This window comes from Pteropus alecto, unplaced genomic scaffold (assembly GCF_000325575.1).
Source record: "Pteropus alecto unplaced genomic scaffold, ASM32557v1 scaffold35, whole genome shotgun sequence".
Classification (NCBI taxonomy): domain Eukaryota; kingdom Metazoa; phylum Chordata; class Mammalia; order Chiroptera; family Pteropodidae; genus Pteropus; species Pteropus alecto.
The window spans coordinates 7,391,868-7,403,210 of record NW_006437828.1 but is presented as its reverse complement, the minus strand read 5'-3'; the positions used below and the strand labels follow the sequence as shown (position 1 = coordinate 7,403,210).

At 44.0% G+C, this 11,343-nt stretch overlaps 1 long non-coding RNA gene and 1 pseudogene across 5 annotated transcripts in view; one reads left to right on the top strand and one right to left on the bottom strand.

Moving 5' to 3' along the window:
- Window positions 1-11,343, bottom strand: part of LOC107195869 — a 49,431-nt gene that overhangs the window by 12,366 nt on the left and 25,722 nt on the right. For 2 of the 5 annotated variants that reach the window (XR_001517171.2, XR_001517169.2), the window contains one exon: window positions 4,266-5,420. The exons of 1 other annotated variant lie outside the window; for it this stretch is intronic. This is a non-coding gene — a long non-coding RNA (uncharacterized LOC107195869). Of the gene's footprint in view, window positions 1-4,265; window positions 5,421-11,343 lie in introns of those variants that run through there. 2 more of the 5 variants (XR_003047226.1, XR_003047225.1) reach the window with 2 other exon arrangements.
- Window positions 9,775-9,893, top strand: LOC112482260 (annotated as a pseudogene).

Below are 11,343 nucleotides of genomic sequence, written 5' to 3'. Positions count from 1 at the left end.
ATCGGAAGACCGTACAGCTTCACCATGAAGTCAACTCAACAAACTAATATAAAGAAGTAATCTACTTGTCTCTTTAAAAATTATACTACACATTCCTACTTGGAAAGTTAATGTACAGAAACCAACATATTTCTGCAGTTTTAAATAGACTCCTCTTTTCAGATTAGTTAAAATAAAACCATTTGTAGATGATTATTGTACATTATCTTGTCTTTAATAATGTATCAGCCTCTCTCCCCACCCCTACGACCCGAACTAGTTAAGCAATTTTAGGTCTTTCTCGTCATCATTCAACATTTACCAAACAAGAAGAGTGTATCTAAAAACAAATAAACAAACTGAAGAACTTACATGAGATCTCTCCCCTTGACACAATTTACTAATTTCATGCAATGTATAATAATAACGCCAGTACACGGCCGTTCAAGACCATCCCTCAGTCTAATGGACGCCCCCAGTAAAGCCCACAAGGGGGTGTCGTGCTTGGAATGTGGCGTGTTCCAGCATCACCCCAGGCAGGTCCTCCCGCAGCGACCGCGGACCCTGCGTTAAATCGCTTTTTGTTTCACTCCATCCGGGTCTTCTTAATGTTGCTCACCTTCGGGTAAACTTGCCTTGTGGCTCTAACACAATTTTTAACCAATCCCTGCATGAAATCTCCTTTGTTTGAAATACTTCAAATGTTTTTTTCCCCCATGAATGGACACTGACAAATATACATAGATTGGTGTGTGTGGGAAGTAGGTTGGGGGGGTTAAGGAAATATCCTTTTATTTGCACTGGTAATATCACACTGTTCATATTGTCTTGTATTTTAATTTTTTCAATTAATAATGCATTTTGGAAATCTTTCCACATCATCTCATATGAGCTAGATCTCTCATTGATTTTAAGACCTTCGAAATATTCCCTCAGTTGGACACAGCATCATTCATACAACCAGGACCCTGCTGGGGAGCACTTCGCTGTTTCTGAGATTTTCACTATTATCAACAGTTCTGCAGTGAACAGCCTTGCATGTATATATTTGCATACTTGCACATGGACTTTCTGTGGAATGACATGGACTTTCTGGCTTGCTCCAGTTTTTAAAACTGTATTCAAGACCCAAATCTGCCTGTGGCCTACTTCTGGTAATTGAGTCACAAATTTGATTTTCCATGTGAGTCTTGTCTTTTACAGCAGTCCAGTCCCTAAAGAACCGAGACTCTGCTTTGCGGTTGTCAGTTCCCTACCAGAGAGTAAAACTCTGCATCCGAACATCCTTCCATGTGTCTTGCTACCTCCTAACAGACTTCTCTCACGTCTACTTGAATCCCGAAATGTTTTCTGCACCTAAATGTCGATTTTTCATGCTTTGTCCTCCTATCGCGACACCTGTTAAATGTTGAATCCCACTGATACAATTTCCAGTGACCATCATTTTTTGCTTTAATTTCTGGATACCGCTTTATCTGCCTAACTGGATTTCTTGCATCTGCAAATGAACTTCTTGAAAACATAGAATTACATATTATTCCTCTCTGTGGCCTCAGGGCCTCTCTCACGATAGGGGCTTGATCCATGCTATGAGGTACTTGTGCATCTGAGAATAGTCAAAGATTAGGGGGCATAGTCCTTGTGAATGCAAAGGCTATACTGTAATTAGAGAAAGCTATTCAGGATCGGGAGAGAGAAGGAAGGTAGAGAGTAGTACAGCGAGAGCTTGCGATCCTGGCGGCCGGATGGATGGAACTGGTCGTGGCCCCATCCTGGCTCAGGGGGCGGGCTCTCAGGTGGTGGGGCGGAGACCCGGAAGAGCATCGTGGCTGGGCGAGGCTGTCAGGGAGGTTGCGCAACCTCGTGATGCTGGGGCGTGGTCTCAGGACCGCGCACGCGCATGTGCTGAGGTCGCGTCTGCCCCTACTGCTCCCCAGGCCCAGACCCCAGTGACAAAGTCTGCGGAACCCGGGAGGCAGGAGAAAGACACAAACCCTCAAGGTTAAAAGTTTTAAAAATCATAAACTATTTCGGTGAGACCACACACATCCCTCTGGGGCAAAACAGGAGGAATTTAAGCATGTCAGTAATAATGCAGAGGAAAAACATCCTTAAAAGCCTCTACTTAGCAACAGGTGGTAAACACAAAAAGCAGACTGCCAAGTATTGCCAATATGATGGCGGTAGTTGCAGCGTATCGTGAACTACCATGGCGCTGTAAACGGCTTGCATCATTTGAGGGAATATAAAACATCTGAGACTTTTATATATGTAGTCTCAATTTTTCCATAACGATTGTCTTCATGATCTTTTTTCCATAACATCTTGACGTGGCTAACTGAAAATTCTCCTGCCAGTGGCGTTTTCCAGGGCTCGCTCTAATTCCTCCCATCAGAAGGGTCTGGACAGTCGGTCTACCTAGGGAAGGGAGTGGCATGTTCTGCTGGCAGTAAAGCCGAGGTGCGCCTTGAACAGGAAGAGAGAGTTCACCCACCTGACCAGATAAGAGGGGTTGATGCCCCAGGCAGACAAACACCGTGAACGAAAAAGTACGTGAGCCTGAGAGCAAGCCATGCTTGGGAACCACGAGTAGGTAAAGTATCGTTGGAGCATCAGATAGAAGAGGCAGCGAGTGTATTCATTATCTATTTTTGCGTTTACAGGTTATTACAAACTTTGTGGCTTCAAACAGCATCCACTTATTAGCTCAGCGTCCGTTACTCAGGAGTCTGGCGTGTTTTAACCGGATGGTCCACGCAGGGTCCCCTGAGGCTAATAACATCAAGGGGTCAGCTGGCGGGAACCTCGCCTGGAGGCTGGGCTAGGAGAACATCTTCTCCAAGTTTCCTCAAGTGGTTGGCGGTTGTAGAGTCGAGGTCCCCATCCCCTTGTCGGCTCTGGGCTGGGGACCGCTCTCAGCTCCCACGGGCCGTTCTCAGCTCGTTGCCATGTGTCCCTCTCCACTCGGCGATCGCCCCTCACAGGGGATTCCTCTCGCTGCTGAATCTCCCTCACCTCCCCTTACGCATCCAGGACGAGAAAACTCTGCTATTAAGGTGTCCACGTGATCAGGCTAGGCTAGCCTGGATGACCTTCCTAGGCCACTGCCATCTGGTCAGCAGCCCTAGTTCCTCCTGCCACCTTAGCCGTCTGCCTACCACGGACCGGATCTCGGGAAATGCTGGACAAGCAGCAGCCTGGACGCCTCACCCTGCATGGATGCTGACCACCAACGGACGTCTAAGGGAAAGCCAACGGGTGTTAAAGGATGAGAAAATCACATAAAATAAAGTCTGTTACCTCAGCAAAACTGAAGTGTTTTGCCTCAAGAAGGGAGGACAAAGTCAGATTTCGAATGGCTGATGAGGAGGATGGCTCGGCTTTCTCTGTGAAGAATGGCCGTGGGCGGAGGTCACAGGTGAAACTAGCTCAGTGCAGCACAGACGGAACTCACATTCTCTGAATTCTTTGTATTTCTTAAAAAGGGCTCTTAAAAATATTGATTCTGGGACCTCACCCAGCTCCGTGGGGCCAGACTCTCTGAGAGCAGGTTAAAACCAAGTCGAAACTGCCGCTTTCTGTGTGTCTCTTCCTATTTATTAGACCCCGTGTCTACCCCACTACTAATGCTGCTTTGCTCTTTTTGATTTCTTCCTAGAGTCCCTTTGAAGCCAACTGATATGAAGTATGACACGGATATTTAGTGACCGGGCTGCTTTTTGTGTTTAGCCACCAACATGGGAGATTGCAGACACGTGCCATGACAGGGATGAAACTTAAAGACACCACACTAAGTGAAATAAACCAGACACAGAGGACAAATACTGTATGATTCTGCATATATGAAATACCTACAGTAGCCAAGTTGGTAGAAGCAGAGAGTTGAATGGTGATGGCCAGGGGTTCGGGGGAGCGGGGGTGCAGAGTTATGTTTCATGGGGACAGAGTTTTAGTGTTGCAACGTGGGGTGGATGGTGGTGACGGCTGCACGACAGTGTGAATGTTCTTTATGCCACTAAGCTGTACACTTAAACGTGGTTAAGATGGCAGATTTTACACTATGCATATTTTACGCCAATTAAAAAAATGTTAAGGGAGATCGCATCAATGAAAAGGCATGCGAGGTCCTCAGCAAGTTCCTCTCCCTGGGGATTCCAACTGTGCCTGCATAGAACGAAAGCACTTTCATTGAAAAACAAAATTCCCCAACTCTGTTTAATTTGAAGAATCCAGAGCTTCAGTCACAGGCTGGCCATGTGCTGGAAAGGAGCATAGCTCTCTGCATATAGTAATTTCAATAAATTTATTTAATTTGCCTGGTACAGACGGTTGAACAATCACTTGACTAGATTGTGATACAGAGAGAAAACACAAACACGGAGACTTGTTTTCAACAGGCAAGTCTTCACGAGTGATGACAGGTAATCTGAAATAGACCCTCTTTTCCCCTAAAATAAATGCACAAACACATAAATCTCAGAGTGCCGGATTCCACCTACCTCTGTATTCACGTCTAGGCACTGAGTTTGCCGTGTTCTAAATATAGACCTGGCAAGAGCTGAATGTCAAACGTGATCAAGAAACAAATGCTCCGCCTGCAAGGCTGTTACTTTCCCATCTCTAGGAGAGCTCCTAGCTCACGGTCTGTTCCTAAACTATGGATTAATTGCTCTTTATTCAAATTTCTTCCTCCTTAAACTTTCGCATAAAATATTAGATTTTTAAATTTCTACCACTGAAGCAATTCTTAAACTCGATATTAGCCTAGTATTTGAGGTTTCATTCTTTCGGAAGCCATCAGATACGTAATCGTACAAACCCCAAACCCCGACCCTGCTCCCCACGCTCACCCTTACAACACTCAGCAAGGGATTTCGGTAAAGAATCTCATCTCATTGGGTCACGTGTGTTTTATACTATAATAGCCTCTGGCTTCAAAAAAAAAATCATAGTAACAAAATAGCACCTGCATTTTGTTGCAACTAGTGAACAGATCTGATAATAAGTAAAATTTCGTATTCTTCTGGGGAATCTAGATATAAAATATCTATTAAAAGTTAATAAGAAGTTTGCACAGAATCATATATGTATCATGTATGTTACATATATATATGATGACACTTAGCATCTTCTGTTTCTGAGACGGGGAGTCAGAGACATGTATTTTCTGGTTAATCATTTAGGCTTATGCTTCATTGTGTCATGGGGCTGACTGATTCTCCACCCTACTGTCCTCTAGGAGTTAAATATGATATTGTGATTAATTGCAAAATGCTAAGAGCATTACCAGAAGGCAGCCACTTCTTCTGCCCAATCTTCGGCCACCGTGGGTCCATACTGAGGTTGAGGCCACAGCCTCCACCGCTTCTCCAGCATCATCATGAAGCTGACCGTATTTGGCTCTTGTCTCTGTTGGGTGTTTCATCACTATGACTCGGCATCTGAGTGTGTGTATATGATACAAAGTTAGTCCAGGCTAGAGGCACTTGGGGATGTTCCGTTCACTGACCACAAATTTTAATGAAGCGCATAATCTGAACTTGGGTTCTGTTCAATTATTCGACTCCTCAAAATTGTTTACCTTTGAGGAAAATCATCAGCAGCTATAATTCAATCGTACTTTTAAATTTTTTCCCCTTGGATGTATGCCAGGCTGTTAATCTCTTTTCAGTTTACATTGGTGTCCTCAATACCACAGTCTAGTTATTTCTTGGTTGCGGAGTGCTTTTAAAAACTTCTTCTCTTTAATATCTCCTATATGCTGCTATGCTTAATTTTGTTCTTATTTTCTTTCCTTAAATATGTGCAAAGTGATTTTTTCTTTTTTAAAAAACCAAACCGTTCCTTACTTCAGAACCTTTGCCATGCCTTAAAACTAAAACACTGTTTCTTAATCTATATGAATAAGAAATTACACTATAATCCTCTCATGAAAGGAAACTGGCTTGTATTAATACATTTCAAAGGGGAAGGGTAAAAGGAACCACTTGGAAGCACGCTAAGCTGCTAACACAGCATCATAAGTATTATATTATTTACGTTTCACACTTGACAACTCAATCTGATAAGCTTGGGTGGAAAACGTAGCTCGAGTTTAACATTAATAGAGTAGGCTGACATTTCTCAAAGTCTATTCCATAAAACCCTAGTTCCACTTCATGTATATAGCTATGATGCCTCAAAGGTTCTTTTATTCAAAAACGTGGGGAGGAGGGTGCACTGCATAGCGCTCGGAGCTGGATAAAACAGGCAGCACTGCCGGCCTGCGCATGCGTGTCTCCGAAATCTGCAGGCGCTGGTACTCTGCAAAACACCCTGTGCGAAAGACTGGTGTGTCACATCCGTTCTTGACCTGGAGGACAGGCTGGCACGGTAAACAGCTAGTTGAAGTAATGCTCTAAAATATTTTGTAGCTTTCTAGGAGCCACAACGAAAAACTTCATAAAAAGTCTCGAGGTCTTAAACTGTCCATTTAATCAGTTACCTTCGTGTTACTGTTTTATGCAAAGAAAGGTGAGATGTAAAGATGTGTGGCCCATTTTGGGGGTGGGACACCACACGAGTGAACAATGTCCACGAGAGCAGTTGCTGCTGGGAGAATCTGTCTAACAAATACCGCCGGTATACGTCATTGTGATGCATGATGGAGAATCTGTTTTAAGCTTGGAGGAAATGGAGAGTTTAAATACCCCACCCCACCCCACCCAACACACACACACCAGCGAATGCGTGTAGCTCCGCTGGAAAGGATGTAAGTGGAAGTCCGCCCGGGGGGCCTTTTCTCCTTCTTCCTCTGAATGCAATGCTGACCTGTGGCTGGGAGATGCAGCAGCCATAAGTGGTCATGAGACTCACGAGGACAAAAGCTGATGGACTGAGAATGTCGGGGCAAAAACAGAGAGAGGGAGAGAGAGAGGGAGGGAGGGAAGGAGGAAAGGAGGGAGAAGACAGGCACGGGTCCCTGATAGCCTTCTTGAGCCACTGCAAAGGCCCCGGACTGCTGTGTCTGAATGCTTTTTACAAGACACAAATGAAATCCTATTTGTTGAAGCTGCCATTCGTCAGGCATCATGTTATCTGCAGCTAAAACACCTTCCTGACAAAACCAACACTGCCTTGGCTGAGAAAAAGAGCACTGTGGAAATAATATATGTGTACAGTAGGTGAGCTGCAGATTAGACGTGGCTGAGCGCATTGGACAAACAGTGGGATGAGTCCTCCAGGAGCAGTTTCCTGAGAAGCCTCTTGGGGGAAACTCATCCTGCAGAAGGCAGACGCCAGATATTGCACAGGCTTGACTCAGTACGAGAGCTTTGCTTGTTTGAGGAGGAAGAACAGCATTAATATTCAAATATCAGTCTTAAATATCAAATACTGATATTCAAATTTGTTTCTTGACCAGGAATCCATTGGACTTATACTGGGTCATTAGGGAAAACTGAAGGAGACATTTACTTTTGTACAACCTCACAGCACAAGCTGGGCTTCCACTCCCGCCCTCCTGAAGAGTGTGTAACACAGAAGAGATGCTCTCTGCTGTTTTGGAGCAGAACATTGTGGCGCTTCGACACCTCAAAAGCCCTGCTGTGTCATCTGCTTCAGAAGGCGCTGATGCCCAGTAAGCTGGAAGATGCCAGGTGTGAGATGTTAGTACCCAATGAAGAAAAGAAATTTGTTGGCAGGGACATACATGTAAGATATTGTCAGGGGACAGAAACATTTGGAGGAGTCTTTGCAGGACGACTCAGAAAAGCTGGAGGAGTCAAAAGTCCATTCAGCCAAAGGAATGTGGCAAATGCTATTAATACAACTCCATCTGTACCTATGGGCTGGCGAAGCCAAAGGCAATTAATGTTACGGAATGTGCCACACACAGCGTTCACCTTTATTTCGGCTTCCTCAGGGAGGACCTCCCCAGGACACAGTGCTTTATGGCACTGAGAGAGTGACAGGATCACAAATGTCATCTCCCTCTCTCCTTTCTCTAAGCTTTCTCTCTTGCAGAGTGAGGCACGGGCCATATGCGCCATCCTAGATAACACCTTTGATTCTGGAATTTTAAGGGTAAGGCCCAAAGAGAGTGGAATTTAAAAGCTAGCTGTTCAAACGGGATTAAGCACAAATTCGCACGGAAATGTGAAGTACAGCACAGGGAATGCAGCCTATGACATGGTAATAACTACGTCTGGTGCCAGGCGGGGACTAGACTGGTCAGGGGGTCACTTTGTCGATGACATAAATGTGTAATCGCTATGCTGTACACCTGAAACTGATCTAAAATAATATTGAATGTTAATTCTAATTAATAAAATTTTTTTAAAAAAGAGGTAAAATCTGAACTCTCATACCAAAATAAATGAATATGTTCCAAAACACAAAATAAAGTAAAATAAAAGTTGGCCGCTCAGAGCTGGCCACAGGCCTAGGAAGAGGATGCACTGGATTTTAAGGTCCCTATGTTCTCCTCCTAGTCCAGCAGGACAGGAAAGGGGACGGAGATGCAGGGAAGAAGCTCTAGGAGAGTGTGCACTGGGCTGGAACCAGTTCCAGTATTTTATTTCTTATAAATCACAGCATGACAACAGGCGACAGGTGGTCAGATGCACGTACGGAGGGGAAACAATCATATATACTCAGAAACTAAAGAAGGCGACACTGAAATCATTTCAATTCTCCCTCTTCCTGAATGTGTGTGCGCATGTGCGCAGACACGCACACGCACGCGCACACGCGCACACACACACATGCACACAGGGGCCATTCCTGAGCATTCCTCTGCCCTACTCGGTAGTGGAGCTTCTTTAAAACAGAGGGATGGGACAGACTGTCAGGGAGGCAAAGTGCTATACAGAGATGCCCACGGTCTCTGGAGTCTTGCTCTTGCATTTGCTAACCATCACACGTGGGTAAGGCATATCCTGTCTTTAATTCTTAGTTTCTTCGCTTGTATAATACCACATTATTTGCCTCATAAGGGTATTGTGAGGGAAATACGTATGTATGTATGTGTGTATATATATAATAAAGTACTTTGTAAAGAATGAAGTGCCTTGTGGATGTTCATTATTCATGTCGCATGTGCAGAATAGGGTGGCGTCCTGACAGAGTGTGCAAAAGATGCCAGGATCTGGAATACTGCAGGGTGATTCCAGCAGGTATCCTGATCAAAAAGACCACGGCTAATTCCAGAGAAATATGCAGGATTGGAAGGATTAGCTGGATATTGAGAATCAGGAAGTTTGAATTTTGAGTACAGGGCAGGAATGGCCAGATGTATTTCAAAGTCTTCAGTAGGATGGAATCATTCCTTCTTTCATTCCATAAAAATATATTGGTCCAACAAAAGGATAAATATTGTATGATTCTCATCTACGTGGGGTACTTAGGATAGGCAAATTCATAGAGACAGAAAGTAGAAGAGAGTTTACCAGGGGCCAGGGAAGGGGGAATGGAAAACTATTGTTTAATAAATATAAATTTCCTGTTTGGGATGATGAAAATGCTCTAGAAAAGGACAGTAATGATGGTTACACAACATTGTGAATATAATTAATGACACTGAATTATACACTTAACAATGGTTAAAATGGTAAATTTTATGCATATTCTACCACAAAAAAAAATATTGATCCAGAATCCAAGATTTCCAAGGGTTCTAACATAGAAAAGCAGTCATAGCTAAAAGCCAAGGTTGTGCAAATACACAAACTTGTATTTTTTTTTTTTATCTAATAGTTTGTTGACCTTAAACAAAAAATCAGTGGGATATTTCTCCAGTAAAGTGAGTTTATTTGGGTCTACGGCCATGCCACCCTGAACAAGCCCGATCTCGTCTGATCTCGGAAGCTAAGCAGGGTCAGGCCTGCTTAGTACTTGGATGGGAGACCACCTAGGAAGACCAAGTGCTGTAGGCATAAAATATTTAAAAAATAAGGGATTGTAAACTGACAAGGTCCTTGCAATCTGTGAAGTCAACTGAGGGTTGCCTCACCTAATAAATAAATAGATAAATAAATAGATAGATAAATAAATAAGTAAATAAATAAATAAATAGGCAAATAAATAAACAAACAAACAAATAAATAAAGGGTTTATTTGAGAACCATGAAGAGCTGCAATCTGGAACACAGAACCATGATGAGCTGTGTGCAAGTCCCCTATAACAGACTAGTGGGGACTCTTCCGCAGAGGGAGGAGGGACGTTGGGAGGGCTGTCACAACCAGAGTTCTCCCCGCTGTGCTTCGTGACCCACGTAGGGCATGAAAGCCACCTGCCTTCACAGGATCTCCCAATTCATTTTCAGTGAGGCTTCTGTTTACTAAGTTTTTCACAAGCTATGTGAAGGGCCTTATTTATTAAAGCTGCATGTTAACATCTGTAAAATGGGGATAATAACAGATCCTGTCCCACAAAGTTACTTGAGGGTTAACTGAGATCAGGTAGGGAGGTACTTAGCAGAGTGCTCAGAACATGATAGGTGCTCAATAGAAGTTCATCCAGCAATAATGGTTCGTGAGCAAAGGCCCTGGTCACACTTGCATGCACACCTGTGAGCCAAGGAGGCTCTCAAGTCTGGGCTTACTGTAGATGAGGAAGAAGAGTTTAAAATACACAGATTACCTCTCATTACAGTGGGAGCAGAGGGAGAGGCTTTTTAAGATGCTGTCTGAGAAGGGAACGAAAAGAGGAAGGAAGAAGGTGAGGGCCGGAGGTCAAGGACGGCAGCGGTTCCCCTCTAAGTAGGGACATTTAAGTTGCTAGAAGACGAGGAGGGCTTCTTGGTCCCACTTCTTCTAGTCTTGTACTTTGGGCGTTGTTGAAAACTTTAAATAAGGAAGTGTAGGGGAGGAGGAAATTTTCCTCTGCCTTCCAGGTTCTCCTGGCTGGTCTAATAAGAAAATGGACATGAAACTGATTAGCAGGAGACAATGATCAAATTTCATTACCTACATGTGTCAGAGACCCCACATGCAGGAGAGGTTCCAAGACAGAAAAGGAAAATGAGCTACACGTGGCATTTTGAGCTAAGGATCACCTTGGGGCTTTGGAGGGGAGGAAAGTAAGAAGAGCAGCTGTTTAGTAAATAGAAGTTTGCCCTGATCAACGGATGGGTCAAACGGGTCATCTCTGATCATCTCTTACTACAGGCAAGGCCCCTACCTCAAATTCTTCCAGGTAGTTAATGGGGGAAGGGTGGTGCAGAAGTTTCTATTGAGCCTGCAGGGTCTTGGTTGCCTTTAGCTCAAGAACAATCTGTATTCCGCAGAGTCACATCTCGAGGTGACTCATTCTGAACCCCTACAGAAGGAAAGAAGGAAGGAAGGAAGGAAGGAAGGAAGGAAGGAAGGAAGGAAGGAAGGAAG